Here is a 19843-nt window from a genome sequence, read left to right as displayed (position 1 = left end):
ACAAAAGACACAATGCCGACTTAAGTACAAGAGGATTGACACTCTAACTTTCGATTATTTGAACCTCTCCTGTGAGTCCAGTTTTAGATTCCGATGCTACACTTCAGGTTTACTGTATCCCTAGGACCTTCTTATTGACGATGAAACACAGATATTGCATCCGAATTTATTACAAACGGCACAATGCCGACTTAAGTACAAGAGGACTGACACCCTAACTTTCTGTAGTTTGAACCTCTCCTGTGAATCCAGTTTTAGATTCCGATGCTTCACTTCAGGTTTACTGTATACCTTGGACCTTCTTATTGACGATGAAACACAGAAATTGCATCCGAATTTAATACAAAAGTCACAATGCCGACTTAAGTACAAGAGGACTGAAACTCTAACTTTCTATGATTTTAACCTCTCCTGTGAGACCAGTGTTTGATTCCGATGCTCCACTTCAGGTTTACTGTATACCTTGGACCTTCTTATTGCCGATGAAACACAGAAATTGCATTCGAATTTAATACAAAAGGCACAATGACGACTTAAGTATAAGAGGACTGACGCTGTAATTTTCTATGATTTGAACCTCTTCTGTGAGTCCAGTTTTAGATTCCGATGTTTCACTTCAGGTTTACTGTATTCCTTGGACATTCTTATTGACGATGAGACACAGAAATTGCATCCGAATTTAATACAAAAGGCACAATGCCGACTTAAGTACAAGAGGACTGACACTCTAACTTTCTATTATTTGAACCTCTCCTGTGAGTCCAGTTTTAGATTCCGATGCTTCACTTCAGGTTTACTGTAATCCTTGGACCTTCTTATTGACGATGAAACACAGAAATTGCATCCGAATTTAATACAAAAGGCACAATGCCGACTTAAGTAAAAGAGGACTGACTCTCTAACTTTCTATGATTTGAACCTCTCCTGTGAGTCCAGTTTTAGATTCCGATGCTTCACTTCCGGTTTACTGTATCCCTTGGACCTTCTTATTGACGATGAAACAGAGAATTTGCATCCGAATTTAATACAAAAGGCACAATGCCGACTTAAGTACAAGAGGACTGACACTCTAATTTTCTATTATTTGAACCACTTCTGTGAGTGCAGTTTTAGATTTCGATGCTTCACTTCAGGTTTACTTTATGCCTAGGACCTTCTTATTGCCGATAAAACACAGAAATTGCATTCGAATTTAATACAAAAGGCACAATGACGACTTAAGTACAAGAGGACTGACTCTCTAACTTTCTATGATTTGAACCTCTCCTGTGAGTCCAGTTTTGCTTCACTTCAGGATTACCCTATACCATGGACCGTCTTATTGACGATGAAACACAGAAATTGCATCCGAATTTAATACAAAAGCACAATGCCGACTTAAGTACAAGAGGACTGACACTCTAACTGTCTATCATTTGAACCTCTCCTGTGAGTCCAGTTTTAGATTCCGATGCTTCACTTCAGGATTACTGTATACCATGGACCTTCTTATTGACGATGGAACACAGATATTGCATCCGAATTTAATACAAATCACAATGCCGACTTAAGTACTAGAGGACTGAAACTCTAACTTTCTATGATTTTAACCTCTCCTGTGAGTCCAGTGTTTGATTCCGATGCTTCACTTCAGGTTTACTGTATACCTTGGACCTTCTTATTGCCGATGAAACACAGAAATTGCATTCTAATTTAATACAAAAGGCACAATGACGACTTCAGTACAAGAGGACTGACGCTCTAATTTTCTATGATTTGAACCTCTTCTGTGAGTCCAGTTTTAGATTCCGATGCTTCTCTTCATGTTTACTGTATACCTTGGACCTTCTTATTGACGATGAAACACAGAAATTGCATCCGAATTTAATACAAAAGGCGCAATGCCGACTTCAGTACAAGAGGACTAACACTCTAACTTTCTATGATTTGAACCTCACCTGTGAGTCCAGTTTTAGATTCCGATGCTTCACTTCAGGTTTACTGTATCCCTCGGACCTTCTTATTGACGATGAAACACAGAAATTGCATCCGAATTTAATACAAAAGGCACAATGCCGACTTTAGTACAAGAGGACTGACACCTTAACTTTCTATGATTTGAAACTCTCCTGTGAGTCCAGTTTTAGATTCCGATGCTTCACTTCAGGTTTACTGTATCCCTCGGACCTTCTTATTGACGATGAAACACAGAAATTGCATCCGAATTTAATACAAAAGGCACAATGCCGACTTAAGTACCAGAGGACTGACACTATAACTTTCTATAATTTGAAACTCTCCTGTGAGTCCAGTTTTAGATTCCGATGCTTCACTTCAGGTTTACTGTATCCCTCGGACCTTCTTATTGACGATGAAACACAGATATTGCATCCGAAATTAATACAAAAGGCACAATGCCGACTTAAGTACAAGAGGACTAACACTCTAACTTTCTACGATTTGAACCTCTCCTGTGAGTCCAGTTTTAGTTTCCGATGCTTCACTTCAGGTTTACTGTATCCGTCGGACCTTCTTATTGACGATGAAACACAGAAATTAAATCCGAATTTAAAACAAAAGGCACAATGCCGACTTAAGTACAAGAGGTCTGACACTATAACTTTCTATGATTTGTACCTCTCCTGTGAGTCCAGTTTTAGATTCCGATGCTTCACTTCAGGTTTACTGTATCCCTTGGACCTTCGAATTGACTATGAAACACAGAAATTGCATCCGAATTTAATACATAAGACACAAAGCCGACTTAAGTACAAGAGGACTGACACTCTAACTTTCGATGATTTGAACCTCTCCTGTGAGTCCAGTTTTAGATTCCGATGCTTCACTTCAGGTTTACTGTATCCCTCGGACCTTCTTATTAACGATGAAACACAGATATTGCATCCGAATTTAATACAAAAGGCACAATGCCGACTTATGTACAAGAGGACTGACACTATAACTTTCTATGATTTGAACCTCTCCTGTGAGTCCAGTTTTAGATTCCGATGCTTCACTTCAGGTTTACTGTATCCCTAGGGCCTTCTTATTGACTATGAAACACAGAAATTGCATCCGAATTTAATACAAAAGGCACAATGCCAACTTAAGTACAAGAGGACTGACACTCTAACTTTCTATGATTTGAACCTCTCCTGTGAGTCCAGTTTTAGATTCCGATGCTACACTTCAGGTTTACTGTAATCCTAAGACCTTCTTATTGACGATGAAACACAGAAATTGCATCCGAATATAATACAAAAGGCACAATGCCGACTTAAGTACAAGAGGACTGACACACTAACTATCTGTGATTTGAACCTCTCCTGTGAGTCCAGTTTTAGATTCCGATGCTTCACTTCAGGTTTACTGTATACCTTGGACCTTCTTATTGACGATGAAACACAGAAATTGCATCCGAATTTAATACAAAAGGCACAATGCCGACTTCAGTACAAGAGGACTAACACTCTATCTTTCTATGATTTGAACCTCACCTGTGAGTCCAGTTTTAGATTCCGATGCTTCACTTCAGGTTTACTGTATCCCTCGGACCTTCTTATTGACGATGAAACACAGAAATTGCATCCGAATTTAATACAAAAGGCACAATGCCGACTTAAGTACAAGAGGACTGACACTATAACTTTCTATGATTTGAAACTCTCCTGTGAGTCCAGTTTTCGATTCCGATGCTTCTCCTCAGGTTTACTGTATCCCTTGGACCTTCTTATTGACTATGAAACACAGAAATAGCATCCGAATTTAATACAAAAGGCACAATGCCGACTTAAGTACAAGAGGACTGACACTTTAACTTTCTATGATTTGAATCTCACCTGTGACTCCAGTTTTAGATTCCGATGCTTCACTTCAGGTTTACTGTATACCGTGGACCTTCTTATTGACGATGATACACAGAAATTGCATCCGAAATTAATACAAAAGCCACGATGCCGACTTAAGTGCAAGAGGACTAACACTCTAACTTTCTATGATTTGAACCTCTCCTGTGAGTCCAGTTTTAGTTTCCGATGCTTCACTTCAGGTTTACTGTATCCGTCGGACCTTCTTATTGACGATGAAACACAGAAATTGAATCCGAATTTAAAACAAAAGGCACAATGCCGACTTAAGTACAAGAGGATTGACACTATAACTTTCTATGATTAGAACCTCTCCTGTGAGTCCAGTTTTAGATTCCGATGCTTCACTTCAGGTTTACTGTATCCCTTGGACCTTCGAATTGACTATGAAACACAGAAATTGCATCCGAATTTAATACAAAAGACACAAAGCCGACTTAAGTACAAGAGGACTGACACTCTAACTTTCGATGATTTGAACCTCTCCTGTGAGTCCAGTTTTAGATTCCGATGCTTCACTTCAGGTTTACTGTATCCCTCGGACCTTCTTATTGACGATGAAACACAGATATTGCATCCGAATTTAATACAAAAGGCACAATGCCGACTTATGTACAAGAGGACTGACACTATAACTTTCTATGATTTGAACCTCTCCTGTGAGTCAAGTTTTAGATTCCGATGCTTCACTTCAGGTTTACTGTATCCCTAGGGCCTTCTTATTGACTATGAAACACAGGAATTGCATCCGAATTTAATACAAAAGGCACAATGCCAACTTAAGTACAAGAGGACTGACACTCTAACTTTCTATGATTTGAACCTCTCCTGTGAGTCCAGTTTTAGATTCCGATGCTACACTTCAGGTTTACTGTAATCCTAGGACCTTCTTATTGACGATGAAACACAGAAATTGCATCCGAATTTAATACAAAAGGCACAATGCCGACTTAAGTACAAGAGGACTGACACTCTAACTATCTGTGATTTGAACCTCTCCTGTGAGTCCAGTTTTAGATTCCGATGCTTCACTTCAGGTTTGCTGTATATCTTGGACCTTCTTATTGACGATGAAACACAGAAATTGCATCCGAATTTAATACAAAAGGCACAATGCCGACTTAAGTACTAGAGGACTGACACTCTAACTTTCTATGATTTGAACCTCTCCTGTGACTACAGTTTTAGATTCCGATGCTTCACTTCAGGTTTACAGTATACCGTGGACTCTCTTATTGACGATGAAACACAGAAATTGCATCCGAAATTAATACAAAAGGCACAATGCCGACTTAAGTACAAGAGGACTAACACTCTAACTTTCTACGATTTGAACCTCTCCTGTGAGTCCAGTTTTAGTTTCCGATGCTTCACTTCAGGTTTACTGTATCCGTCGGACCTTCTTATTGACGATGAAACACAGAAATTAAATCCGAATTTAAAACAAAAGGCACAATGCCGACTTAAGTACAAGAGGTCTGACACTATAACTTTCTATGATTTGTACCTCTCCTGTGAGTCCAGTTTTAGATTCCGATGCTTCACTTCAGGTTTACTGTATCCCTTGGACCTTCGAATTGACTATGAAACACAGAAATTGCATCCGAATTTAATACATAAGACACAAAGCCGACTTAAGTACAAGAGGACTGACACTCTAACTTTCGATGATTTGAACCTCTCCTGTGAGTCCAGTTTTAGATTCCGATGCTTCACTTCAGGTTTACTGTATCCCTCGGAGCTTCTTATTAACGATGAAACACAGATATTGCATCCGAATTTAAAACAAAAGGCACAATGCCGACTTATGTACAAGAGGACTGACACTATAACTTTCTATGATTTGAACCTCTCCTGTGAGTCCAGTTTTAGATTCCGATGCTTCACTTCAGATTTACTGTATCCCTAGGGCCTTCTTATTGACTATGAAACACAGAAATTGCATCCGAATTTAATACAAAAGGCACAATGCCAACTTAAGTACAAGAGGACTGACACTCTAACTTTCTATGATTTGAACCTCTCCTGTGAGTCCAGTTTTAGATTCCGATGCTACACTTCAGGTTTACTGTAATCCTAAGACCTTCTTATTGACGATGAAACACAGAAATTGCATCCGAATATAATACAAAAGGCACAATGCCGACTTAAGTACAAGAGGACTGACACACTAACTATCTGTGATTTGAACCTCTCCTGTGAGTCCAGTTTTAGATTCCGATGCTTCACTTCAGGTTTACTGTATACCTTGGACCTTCTTATTGACGATGAAACACAGAAATTGCATCCGAATTTAATACAAAAGGCACAATGCCGACTTCAGTACAAGAGGACTAACACTCTAACTTTCTATGATTTGAACCTCACCTGTGAGTCCAGTTTTAGATTCCGATGCTTCACTTCAGGTTTACTGTATCCCTCGGACCTTCTTATTGACGATGAAACACAGAAATTGCATGCGAATTTAATACAAAAGGCACAATGCCGACTTAAGTACAAGAGGACTGACACTATAACTTTCTATGATTTGAAACTCTCCTGTGAGTCCAGTTTTCGATTCCGATGCTTCTCCTCAGGTTTACTGCATCCCTTGGACCTTCTTATTGACTATGAAACACAGAAATAGCATCCGAATTTAATACAAAAGGCACAATGCCGACTTAAGTACAAGAGGACTGACACTTTAACTTTCTATGATTTGAATCTCTCCTGTGACTCCAGTTTTAGATTCCGATGCTTCACTTCAGGTTTACTGTATACCGTGGACCTTCTTATTGACGATGATACACAGAAATTGCATCCGAAATTAATACAAAAGCCACGATGCCGACTTAAGTACAAGAGGACTAACACTCTAACTTTCTATGATTTGAACCTCTCCTGTGAGTCCAGTTTTAGTTTCCGATGCTTCACTTCAGGTTTACTGTATCCGTCGGACCTTCTTATTGACGATGAAACACAGAAATTGAATCCGAATTTAAAACAAAAGGCACAATGTCGACTTAAGTACAAGAGGACTGACACTATAACTTTCTATGATTAGAACCTCTCCTGTGAGTCCAGTTTTAGATTCCGATGCTTCACTTCAGGTTTACTGTATCCCTTGGACCTTCGAATTGACTATGAAACACAGAAATTGCATCCGAATTTAATACAAAAGACACAAAGCCGACTTAAGTACAAGAGGACTGACACTCTAACTTTCGATGATTTGAACCTCTCCTGTGAGTCCAGTTTTAGATTCCGATGCTTCACTTCAGGTTTACTGTATCCCTCGGACCTTCTTATTGACGATGAAACACAGATATTGCATCCGAATTTAATACAAAAGGCACAATGCCGACTTATGTACAAGAGGACTGACACTATAACTTTCTATGATTTGAACCTCTCCTGTGAGTCAAGTTTTAGATTCCGATGCTTCACTTCAGGTTTACTGTATCCCTAGGGCCTTCTTATTGACTATGAAACACAGGAATTGCATCCGAATTTAATACAAAAGGCACAATGCCAACTTAAGTACAAGAGGACTGACACTCTAATTTTCTATGATTTGAACCTCTCCTGTGAGTCCAGTTTTAGATTCCGATGCTACACTTCAGGTTTACTGTAATCCTAGGACCTTCTTATTGACGATGAAACACAGAAATTGCATCCGAATTTAATACAAAAGGCACAATGCCGACTTAAGTACAAGAGGACTGACACTCTAACTATCTGTGATTTGAACCTCTCCTGTGAGTCCAGTTTTAGATTCCGATGCTTCACTTCAGGTTTGCTGTATATCTTGGACCTTCTTATTGACGATGAAACACAGAAATTGCATCCGAATTTAATACAAAAGGCACAATGCCGACTTAAGTACTAGAGGACTGACACTCTAACTTTCTATGATTTGAACCTCTCCTGTGACTACAGCTTTAGATTCCGATGCTTCACTTCAGGTTTACAGTATACCGTGGACTCTCTTATTGACGATGAAACACAAAAATTGCATCCGAAATTAATACAAAAGGCCCAATGCCGACTCAAGTACAAGAGGACTAACACTCCAACTTTCTATGATTTGAACCTCTCCTGTGAGTCCAGTTTTAGTGTCCGATGCTTCACTTCAGGTTTACTGTATCCGTCGGACCTTCTTATTGACGATGAAACACAGAAATTGAATCCGAATTTAAAACAAAAGGCACGATGCCGACTTAAGTACAAGAGGACTGACACTCTAACTTTCTATGATTTGAACCTCTCCTGTGAGTCCAGTGTTAAATTCCGATGCTTCACTTCAGGTTTACTGTATCCCTTGGACCTTCTTATTGACTATGAAACACAGAAATTGCATCCGAATTTAATACAAAAGGCACAATGCCGACTTAAGTACAAGAGGACTGATACTCTAACTTTCGACGATTTGAACCTCTCCTGTGAGTCCAGTTTTAGATTCCGATGCTACACTTCAGGTTCACTGTAACCCTAGGACCTTCTTATTGACGGTGAAACACAGAAATTGCATCTGACTTTAAAACAAAAGGCACAATGCCGACTTAAGTACAAGAGGACTAACACTCTAACTTTCTATGATTTGAACCTCTCCTGTGAGTCCAGTTTTAGATTCCGATGCTTCACTTCAGGTTTACTGTATACCTAGGGCCTTCTTATTGACTATGAAACACAGAAATTGCATCCGAATTTAATACAAAAGGCACAATGCCGACTTAAGTACAAGAGGACTGACACTCTAACTATCTGTGATTTGAACCGCCCCTGTGAGTCCAGTTTTAGATTTCGATGCTTCACTTCAGGTTTACTGTATCCCTCGGACCTTCTTATTGACGATGAAACACAGAAATTGCATCCGAATTTAATTCAAAAGGCACACTGCCGACTTAACTACAAGAGGACTGACACTATAACTTTCTATGTTTTGAACCTCTATTGTGAGTCCAGTTTTAGATTCCGATGCTTCACTTCAGGTTTACTGTATCACTTGGACCTTCATATTGACTATGAAAAACAGAAATTGGATCCGAATTTAATACAGAAGGCACAATGCCAACATAAGTACAAGAGGACTGACACTTTAACTTTCTATGATTTGAATCTCTCCTGTGACTCCAGTTTTAGATTCCGATGCTTCACTTCAGGTTTACTGTATCCCTCGGACCTTCTTATTGACGATGAAACACAGATATTGCATGCGAATTTAATACAAAAGGCACAATGCCGACTTATGTACAAGAGGACTGACACTATAACTTTCTATGATTTGAACCTCTCGTGTGAGTCCAGTTTTAGATTCCGATGCTTCACTTCAGGTTTACTGTATCCCCTGGACCTTCGAATTGACTATGAAACACAGAAATTGCATCCGAATTTAATACAAAAGACACAAAGCCGACTTAAGTACAAGAGGACTGACACTCTAACTTTCGATGATTTGAACCTCTCCTGTGAGTCCAGTTTTAGATTCCGATGCTTCACTTCAGGTTTGCTGTATCCCTCGGACCTTCTTATTGACGATGAAACACAGATATTGCATCCGAATTTAATACAAAAGGCACAATGCCGACTTAAGTACAAGAGGACTGACACTCTAACTATCTGTGAATTGAACCTCTCCTGTGAGTCCAGTTTTAGATTCCGATGCTTCACTTCAGGTTTGCTGTATATCTTGGACCTTCTTATTGACGATGAAACACAGAAATTGCATCCGAATTTAATACAAAAGGCACAATGCCGACTTAAGTACTAGAGCACTAACACTCTAACTTTCTATGATTTGAACCTCTCCTGTGACTCCAGTTTTAGATTCCGATGCTTCACTTCAGGTTTACAGTATACCGTGGACTCTCTTATTGACGATGAAACACAGAAATTGCATCCGAAATTAATACAAAAGGCGCAATGCCGACTCAAGTACAAGAGGACTGACACTTTAACTTTCTATGATTTGAATCTCTCCTGTGACTCCAGTTTTAGATTCCGATGCTTCACTTCAGGTTTACTGTATACCGTGGACCTTCTTATTGACGATGATACACAGAAATTGCATCCGAAATTAATACAAAAGCCACAATGCCGACTTAAGTACAAGAGGACTAACACTCTAACTTTCTATGATTTGAACCTCTCCTGTGAGTCCAGTTTTAGTTTCCGATGCTTCACTTCAGGTTTACTGTATCCGTCGGTCCTTCTTATTGACGATGAAACACAGAAATTGAATCCGAATTTAAAACAAAAGGCACAATGCCGACTTAAGTACAAGAGGACTGACACTATAACTTTCTATGATTTGAACCTCTCCTGTGAGTCCAGTTTTAGATTCCGATGCTTCACTTCAGGTTTACTGTATCCCTTGGACCTTCGAATTGACTATGAAACACAGAAATTGCATCCGAATTTAATACAAAAGACACAAAGCCGACTTAAGTACAAGAGGACTGACACTCTAACTTTCGATGATTTGAACCTCTCCTGTGAGTCCAGTTTTAGATTCCGATGCTTCACTTCAGGTTTACTGTATCCCTCGGACCTTCTTATTGACGATGAAACACAGATATTGCATCCGAATTTAATACAAAAGGCACAATGCCGACTTATGTACAAGAGGACTGACACTATAACTTTCTATGATTTGAACCTCTCCTGTGAGTCAAGTTTTAGATTCCGATGCTTCACTTCTGGTTTACTGTATCCCTAGGGCCTTCTTATTGACTATGGAACACAGGAATTGCATCCGAATTTAATACAAAAGGCACAATGCCAACTTAAGTACAAGAGGACTGACACTCTAACTTTCTATGATTTGAACCTCTCCTGTGAGTCCAGTTTTAGATTCCGATGCTACACTTCAGGTTTACTGTAATCCTAGGACCTTCTTATTGACGATGAAACACAGAAATTGCATCCGAATTTAATACAAAAGGCACAATGCCGACTTAAGTACAAGAGGACTGACACTCTAACTATCTGTGATTTGAACCTCTCCTGTGAGTCCAGTTTTAGATTCCGATGCTTCACTTCAGGTTTGCTGTATATCTTGGACCTTCTTATTGACGATGAAACACAGAAATTGCATCCGAATTTTATACAAAAGGCACAATGCCGACTTAAGTACTAGAGGACTGACACTCTAACTTTCTATGATTTGAACCTCTCCTGTGACTCCAGTTTTAGATTCCGATGCTTCACTTCAGGTTTACAGTATACCGTGGACTCTCTTATTGACGATGAAACACAGAAATTGCATCCGAAATTAATACAAAAGGCGCAATGCCGACTCAAGTACAAGAGGACTAACACTCCAACTTTCTATGATTTGAACCTCTCGTGTGAGTCCAGTTTTAGTGTCCGATGCTTCACTTCAGGTTTACTGTATCCGTCGGACCTTCTTATTGACGATGAAACACAGAAATTGAATCCGAATTTAAAACAAAAGGCACGATGCCGACTTAAGTACAAGAGGACTGACACTCTAACTTTCTATGATTTGAACCTCTCCTGTGAGTCCAGTGTTAAATTCCGATGCTTCACTTCAGGTTTACTGTATCCCTTGGACCTTCTTATTGACTATGAAACACAGATATTGCATCCGAATTTAATACAAAAGGCACAATGCCGACTTAAGTACAAGAGGACAGATACTCTAACTTTCGACGATTTGAACCTCTCCTGTGAGTCCAGTTTTAGATTCCGATGCTACACTTCAGGTTTTTTGTAACCCTAGGACCTTCTTATTGACGGTGAAACACAGAAATTGCATCTGACTTTAAAACAAAAGGCACAATGCCGACTTAAGTACAAGAGGACTAACACTCTAACTTTCTATGATTTGAACCTCTCCTGTGAGTCCAGCTTTAGTTTCCGATGCTTCACTTCAGGTTCACTGTATCCCTCGGACCTTCGAATTGACTATGAAACACAGAAATTGCATCCGAATTTAATACAAAAGACACAAAGCCGACTTAAGTACAAGAGGACTGACACTCTAACTTTCGATGATTTGAACCTCTCCTGTGAGTCCAGTTTTAGATTCCGATGCTTCACTTCAGGTTTAATGTATCCCTCGGACCTTCTTATTGACGATGAAACACAGATATTGCATCCGAATTTAATACAAAAGGCACAATGCCGACTTATGTACAAGAGGACTGACACTATAACTTTCTATAATTTGAACCTGTCCTGTGAGTCAAGTTTTAGATTCCGATGCTTCACTTCAGGTTTACTGTATCCCTAGGGCCTTCTTATTGACTATGAAACACAGGAATTGCATCCGAATTTAATACAAAAGGCACAATGCCAACTTAAGTACAAGAGGACTGACACTCTAACTTTCTATGATTTGAACCTCTCCTGTGAGTCCAGTTTTAGATTCCGATGCTACACTTCAGGTTTACTGTAATCCTAGGACCTTCTTATTGACGATGAAACACAGAAATTGCATCCGAATTTAATACAAAAGGCACAATGCCGACTTAAGTACAAGAGGACTGACACTCTAACTATCTGTGATTTGAACCTCTCCTGTGAGTCCAGTTTTAGATTCCGATGCTTCACTTCAGGTTTGCTGTATATCTTGGACCTTCTTATTGACGATGAAACACAGAAATTGCATCCGAATTTAATACAAAAGGCACAATGCCGACTTAAGTACTAGAGGACTGAAACTCTAACTTTCTATGATTTGAACCTCTCCTGTGACTCCAGTTTTAGATTCCGATGCTTCACTTCAGGTTTACAGTATACCGTGGACTCTCTTATTGACGATGAAACACAGAAATTGCATCCGAAATTAATACAAAAGGCGCAATGCCGACTCAAGTACAAGAGGACTAACACTCCAACTTTCTATGATTTGAACCTCTCGTGTGAGTCCAGTTTTAGATTCCGATGCTTCACTTCAGGTTTAATGTATCCCTCGGACCTTCTTATTGACTATGAAACACAGATATTGCATCCGAATTTAATACAAAAGGCACAATGCCGACTTAAGTACAAGAGGACTGATACTCTAACTTTCGACGATTTGAACCTCTCCTGTGAGTCCAGTTTTAGATTCCGATGCTACACTTCAGGTTTACTGTAACCCTAGGACCTTCTTATTGACGGTGAAACACAGAAATTGCATCTGACTTTAAAACAAAAGGCACAATGCCGACTTAAGTACAAGAGGACTAACACTCTAACTTTCTATGATTTGAACCTCTCCTGTGAGTCCAGCTTTAGATTCCGATGCTTCACTTCAGGTTCACTGTATCCCTCGGACCTTCTTATTGGCGATGAAACACAGAAATTGCATCCGAATTTAATACAAAAGGCACAATGCCGACTTAACTACAAGAGGACTGACACTATAACTTTCTATGATTTGAACCTCTCCTGTGAGTCCAGTTTTAGATTCCGATGCTTCACTACAGGATTACTGTATACTTGGGACCTTCTTATTGACGTTGAAACACAGAAATTGCATCCGAATTTAATACAAAAGCACAATGCTGACTTAAGTACTAGAGGACTGAAACTCTAACTTTCTACGATTTGAACCTCTCCTGTGACTCCAGTTTTAGATTCCGATGCTACACTTCTGGTTTACTGTATACCGTGGACTTTCTTATTGACGATGAAACACAGAAATTGCATCCGAAATTAATACAAAAGGCGCAATGCCGACTTAAGTACAAGAGAACAAACACTCTAACTTACTATGATTTGAATCTCTCCTGTGAGTCCAGTTTTAAATTCCGATGCTTCACTTCAGGTCTACTGTATCCCTTGGACCTTTTTAATGACTATGAAACACAGAAATTGCATCCGAATTTAATACAAAGGACACAAAGCCGACTTAAGTACAAGAGGACTGACACTATAACTTTCTATGATTTGAACCTCTCCTGTGAGTCCAGTTTTAGATTCCGATGCTTCACTTCAGGTTTACTGTATCCCTAGGGCCTTCTTATTGACTATGAAACACAGAAATTGCATCCGAATTTAATACAAAAGGCACAATGCCAACTTAAGTACAAGAGGACTGACACTCTAACTTTCTATGATTTGAACCTCTCCTGTGAGTCCAGTTTTAGATTCCGATGCTACACTTCAGGTTTACTGTAATCCTAAGACCTTCTTATTGACGATGAAACACAGAAATTGCATCCGAATATAATACAAAAGGCACAATGCCGACTTAAGTACAAGAGGACTGACACACTAACTATCTGTGATTTGAACCTCTCCTGTGAGTCCAGTTTTAGATTCCGATGCTTCACTTCAGGTTTACTGTATACCTTGGACCTTCTTATTGACGATGAAACACAGAAATTGCATCCGAATTTAATACAAAAGGCACAATGCCGACTTCAGTACAAGAGGACTAACACTCTAACTTTCTATGATTTGAACCTCACCTGTGAGTCCAGTTTTAGATTCCGATGCTTCACTTCAGGTTTACTGTATCCCTCGGACCTTCTTATTGACGATGAAACACAGAAATTGCATCCGAATTTAATACAAAAGGCACAATGCCGACTTAAGTACAAGAGGACTGACACTATAACTTTCTATGATTTGAAACTCTCCTGTGAGTCCAGTTTTCGATTCCGATGCTTCTCCTCAGGTTTACTGCATCCCTTGGACCTTCTTATTGACTATGAAACACAGAAATAGCATCCGAATTTAATACAAAAGGCACAATGCCGACTTAAGTACAAGAGGACTGACACTTCAACTTTCTATGATTTGAATCTCTCCTGTGACTCCAGTTTTAGATTCCGATGCTTCACTTCAGGTTTACTGTATACCGTGGACCTTCTTATTGACGATGATACACAGAAATTGCATCCGAAATTAATACAAAAGCCACGATGCCGACTTAAGTACAAGAGGACTGACACTCTGGTTTTCTATGATTTGAACCTCTCCTGTGAGTCCAGTTTTAGTTTCCGATGCTTCACTTCAGGTTTACTGTATCCGTCGGACCTTCTTATTGACGATGAAACACAGAAATTGAATCCGAATTTAAAACAAAAGGCACAATGTCGACTTAAGTACAAGAGGACTGACACTATAACTTTCTATGATTAGAACCTCTCCTGTGAGTCCAGTTTTAGATTCCGATGCTTCACTTCAGGTTTACTGTATCCCTTGGACCTTCGAATTGACTATGAAACACAGAAATTGCATCCGAATTTAATACAAAAGACACAAAGCCGACTTAAGTACAAGAGGACTGACACTCTAACTTTCGATGATTTGAACCTCTCCTGTGAGTCCAGTTTTAGATTCCGATGCTTCACTTCAGGTTTACTGTATCCCTCGGACCTTCTTATTGACGATGAAACACAGATATTGCATCCGAATTTAATACAAAAGGCACAATGCCGACTTATGTACAAGAGGACTGACACTCTAACTTTCTATGATTTGAACCTCTCCTGTGAGTCCAGTTTTAGATTCCGATGCTACACTTCAGGTTTACTGTAATCCTAGGACCTTCTTATTGACGATGAAACACAGAAATTGCATCCGAATTTAATACAAAAGGCACAATGCCGACTTAAGTACAAGAGGACTGACACTCTAACTATCTGTGATTTGAACCTCTCCTGTGAGTCCAGTTTTAGATTCCGATGCTTCACTTCAGGTTTGCTGTATATCTTGGACCTTCTTATTGACGATGAAACACAGAAATTGCATCCGAATTTAATCCAAAAGGCACAATGCCGACTTAAGTACTAGAGGACTGACACTCTAACTTTCTATGATTTGAACCTCTCCTGTGACTACAGCTTTAGATTCCGATGCTTCACTTCAGGTTTACAGTATACCGTGGACTCTCTTATTGACAATGAAACACAAAAATTGCATCCGAAATTAATACAAAAGGCGCAATGCCGACTCAAGTACAAGAGGACTAACACTCCAACTTTCTATGATTTGAACCTCTCCTGTGAGTCCAGTTTTAGTGTCCGATGCTTCACTTCAGGTTTACTGTATCCGTCGGACCTTCTTATTGACGATGAAACACAGAAATTGAATCCGAATTTAAAACAAAAGGCACGATGCCGACTTAAGTACAAGAGGACTGACACTCTAACTTTCTATGATTTGAACCTCTCCTGTGAGTCCAGTGTTAAATTCCGATGCTTCACTTCAGGTTTACTGTATCCCTTGGACCTTCTTATTGACTATGAAACACAGAAATTGCATCCGAATTTAATACAAAAGGCACAATGCCGACTTAAGTACAAGAGGACTGATACTCTAACTTTCGACGATTTGAACCTCTCCTGTGAGTCCAGTTTTAGATTCCGATGCTACACTTCAGGTTTACTGTAACCCTAGGACCTTCTTATTGACGGTGAAACACAGAAATTGCATCTGACTTTAAAACAAAAGGCACAATGCCGACTTAAGTACAAGAGGACTAACACTCTAACTTTCTATGATTTGAACCTCTCCTGTGAGTCCAGCTTTAGATTCCGATGCTTCACTTCAGGTTCACTGTATCCCTCGGACCTTCTTATTGGCGATGAAACACAGAAATTGCATCTGACTTTAAAACAAAAGGCACAATGCCGACTTAAGTACATGAGGACTAACACTCTAACTTTCTATGATTTGAACCTCTCCTGTGAGTCCAGTTTTAGATTCCGATGCTTCACTACAGGATTACTGTATACTTGGAACCTTCTTATTGACGTTGAAACACAGAAATTGCATCCGAATTTAATACAAAAGCACAATGCTGACTTAAGTACTAGAGGACTGAAACTCTAACTTTCTACGATTTGAACCTCTCCTGTGACTCCAGTTTTAGATTCCGATGCTACACTTCTGGTTTACTGTATACCGTGGACTTTCTTATTGACGATGAAACACAGAAATTGCATCCGAAATTAATACAAAAGGCGCAATGCCGACTTAAGTACAAGAGAACAAACACTCTAACTTACTATGATTTGAATCTCTCCTGTGAGTCCAGTTTTAAATTCCGATGCTTCACTTCAGGTCTACTGTATCCCTTGGACCTTTTTAATGACTATGAAAAACAGAAATTGCATCCGAATTTAATACAAAGGACACAAAGCCGACTTAAGTACAATAGGACTGACACTATAACTTTCTATGATTTGAACCTCTCCTGTGAGTCCAGTTTTAGATTCCGATGCTTCACTTCAGGTTTACTGTATACCTAGGGCCTTCTTATTGACTATGAAACACAGAAATTGCATCCGAATTTAATACAAAAGGCACAATGCCGACTTAAGTACAAGAGGACTGACACTCTAACTATCTGTGATTTGAACCGCCCCTGTGAGTCCAGTTTTAGATTTCGATGCTTCACTTCAGGTTTACTGTATCCCTCGGACCTTCTTATTGACGATGAAACACAGAAATTGCATCCGAATTTAATTCAAAAGGCACACTGCCGACTTAACTACAAGAGGACTGACACTATAACTTTCTATGTTTTGAACCTCTATTGTGAGTCCAGTTTTAGATTCCGATGCTTCACTTCAGGTTTACTGTATCACTTGGACCTTCATATTGACTATGAAAAACAGAAATTTGATCCGAATTTAATACAGAAGGCACAATGCCAACATAAGTACAAGAGGACTGACACTTTAACTTTCTATGATTTGAATCTCTCCTGTGACTCCAGTTTTAGATTCCGATGCTTCACTTCAGGTTTACTGTATCCCTCGGACCTTCTTATTGACGATGAAACACAGATATTGCATGCGAATTTAATACAAAAGGCACAATGCCGACTTATGTACAAGAGGACTGACACTATAACTTTCTATGATTTGAACCTCTCCTGTGAGTCCAGTTTTAGATTCCGATGCTTCACTTCAGGTTTACTGTATCCCCTGGACCTTCGAATTGACTATGAAACACAGAAATTGCATCCGAATTTAATACAAAAGACACAAAGCCGACTTAAGTACAAGAGGACTGACACTCTAACTTTCGATTATTTGAACCTCTCCTGTGAGTCCAGTTTTAGATTCCGATGCTTCACTTCAGGTTTGCTGTATCCCTCGGACCTTCTTATTGACGATGAAACACAGATATTGCATCCGAATTTAATACAAAAGGCACAATGCCGACTTAAGTACAAGAGGACTGACACTCTAACTATCTGTGAATTGAACCTCTCCTGTGAGTCCAGTTTTAGATTCCGATGCTTCACTTCAGGTTTGCTGTATATCTTGGACCTTCTTATTGACGATGAAACACAGAAATTGCATCCGAATTTAATACAAAAGGCACAATGCCGACTTAAGTACTAGAGGACTAACACTCTAACTTTCTATGATTTGAACCTCTCCTGTGACTCCAGTTTTAGATTCCGATGCTTCACTTCAGGTTTACAGTATACCGTGGACTCTCTTATTGACGATGAAACACAGAAATTGCATCCGAAATTAATACAAAAGGCGCAATGCCGACTCAAGTACAAGAGGACTGACACTTTAACTTTCTATGATTTGAATCTCTCCTGTGACTCCAGTTTTAGATTCCGATGCTTCACTTCAGGTTTACTGTATACCGTGGACCTTCTTATTGACGATGATACACAGAAATTGCATCCGAAATTAATACAAAAGCCACAATGCCAACTTAAGTACAAGAGGACTGACACTATAACTTTCTATGATTTGAACCTCTCCTGTGAGTCCAGTTTTAGATTCCGATGCTTCACTTCAGGTTTACTGTATCCCTTGGACCTTCGAATTGACTATGAAACACAGAAATTGCATCCGAATTTAATACAAAAGACACAAAGCCGACTTAAGTACAAGAGGACTGACACTCTAACTTTCGATGATTTGAACCTCTCCTGTGAGTCCAGTTTTAGATTCCGATGCTTCACTTCAGGTTTACTGTATCCCTCGGACCTTCTTATTGACGATGAAACACAGATATTGCATCCGAATTTAATACAAAAGGCACAATGCCGACTTATGTACAAGAGGACTGACACTATAACTTTCTATGTTTTGAACCTCTATTGTGAGTCCAGTTTTAGATTCCGATGCTTCACTTCAGGTTTACTGTATCACTTGGACCTTCATATTGACTATGAAAAACAGAAATTTGATCCGAATTTAATACAGAAGGCACAATGCCAACATAAGTACAAGAGGACTGACACTTTAACTTTCTATGATTTGAATCTCTCCTGTGACTCCAGTTTTAGATTCCGATGCTTCACTTCAGGTTTACTGTATCCGTCGGTCCTTCTTATTGACGATGAAACACAGAAATTGAATCCGAATTTAAAACAAAAGGCACAATGCCGACTTAAGTACAAGAGGACTGACACTATAACTTTCTATGATTTGAACCTCTCCTGTGAGTCCAGTTTTAGATTCCGATGCTTCACTTCAGGTTTACTGTATCCCTTGGACCTTCGAATTGACTATGAAACACAGAAATTGCATCCGAATTTAATACAAAAGACACAAAGCCGACTTAAGTACAAGAGGACTGACACTCTAACTTTCGATGATTTGAACCTCTCCTGTGAGTCCAGTTTTAGATTCCGATGCTTCACTTCAGGTTTACTGTATCCCTCGGACCTTCTTATTGACGATGAAACACAGATATTGCATCCGAATTTAATACAAAAGGCACAATGCCGACTTATGTACAAGAGGACTGACACTATAACTTTCTATGATTTGAACCTCTCCTGTGAGTCAAGTTTTAGATTCCGATGCTTCACTTCAGGTTTACTGTATCCCTAGGGCCTTCTTATTGACTATGGAACACAGGAATTGCATCCGAATTTAATACAAAAGGCACAATGCCAACTTAAGTACAAGAGGACTGACACTCTAACTTTCTATGTTTTGAACCTCTCCTGTGAGTCCAGTTTTAGATTCCGATGCTACACTTCAGGTTTACTGTAATCCTAGGACCTTCTTATTGACGATGAAACACAGAAATTGCATCCGAATTTAATACAAAAGGCACAATGCCGACTT

The sequence above is a fragment of the Schistocerca americana genome, chromosome 2 (genome assembly GCF_021461395.2).
Source record: "Schistocerca americana isolate TAMUIC-IGC-003095 chromosome 2, iqSchAmer2.1, whole genome shotgun sequence".
NCBI lineage: Eukaryota > Metazoa > Arthropoda > Insecta > Orthoptera > Acrididae > Schistocerca > Schistocerca americana.
The sequence above is the reverse complement of the archived record's forward strand: the minus strand, read 5'-3'. Positions refer to the sequence as shown.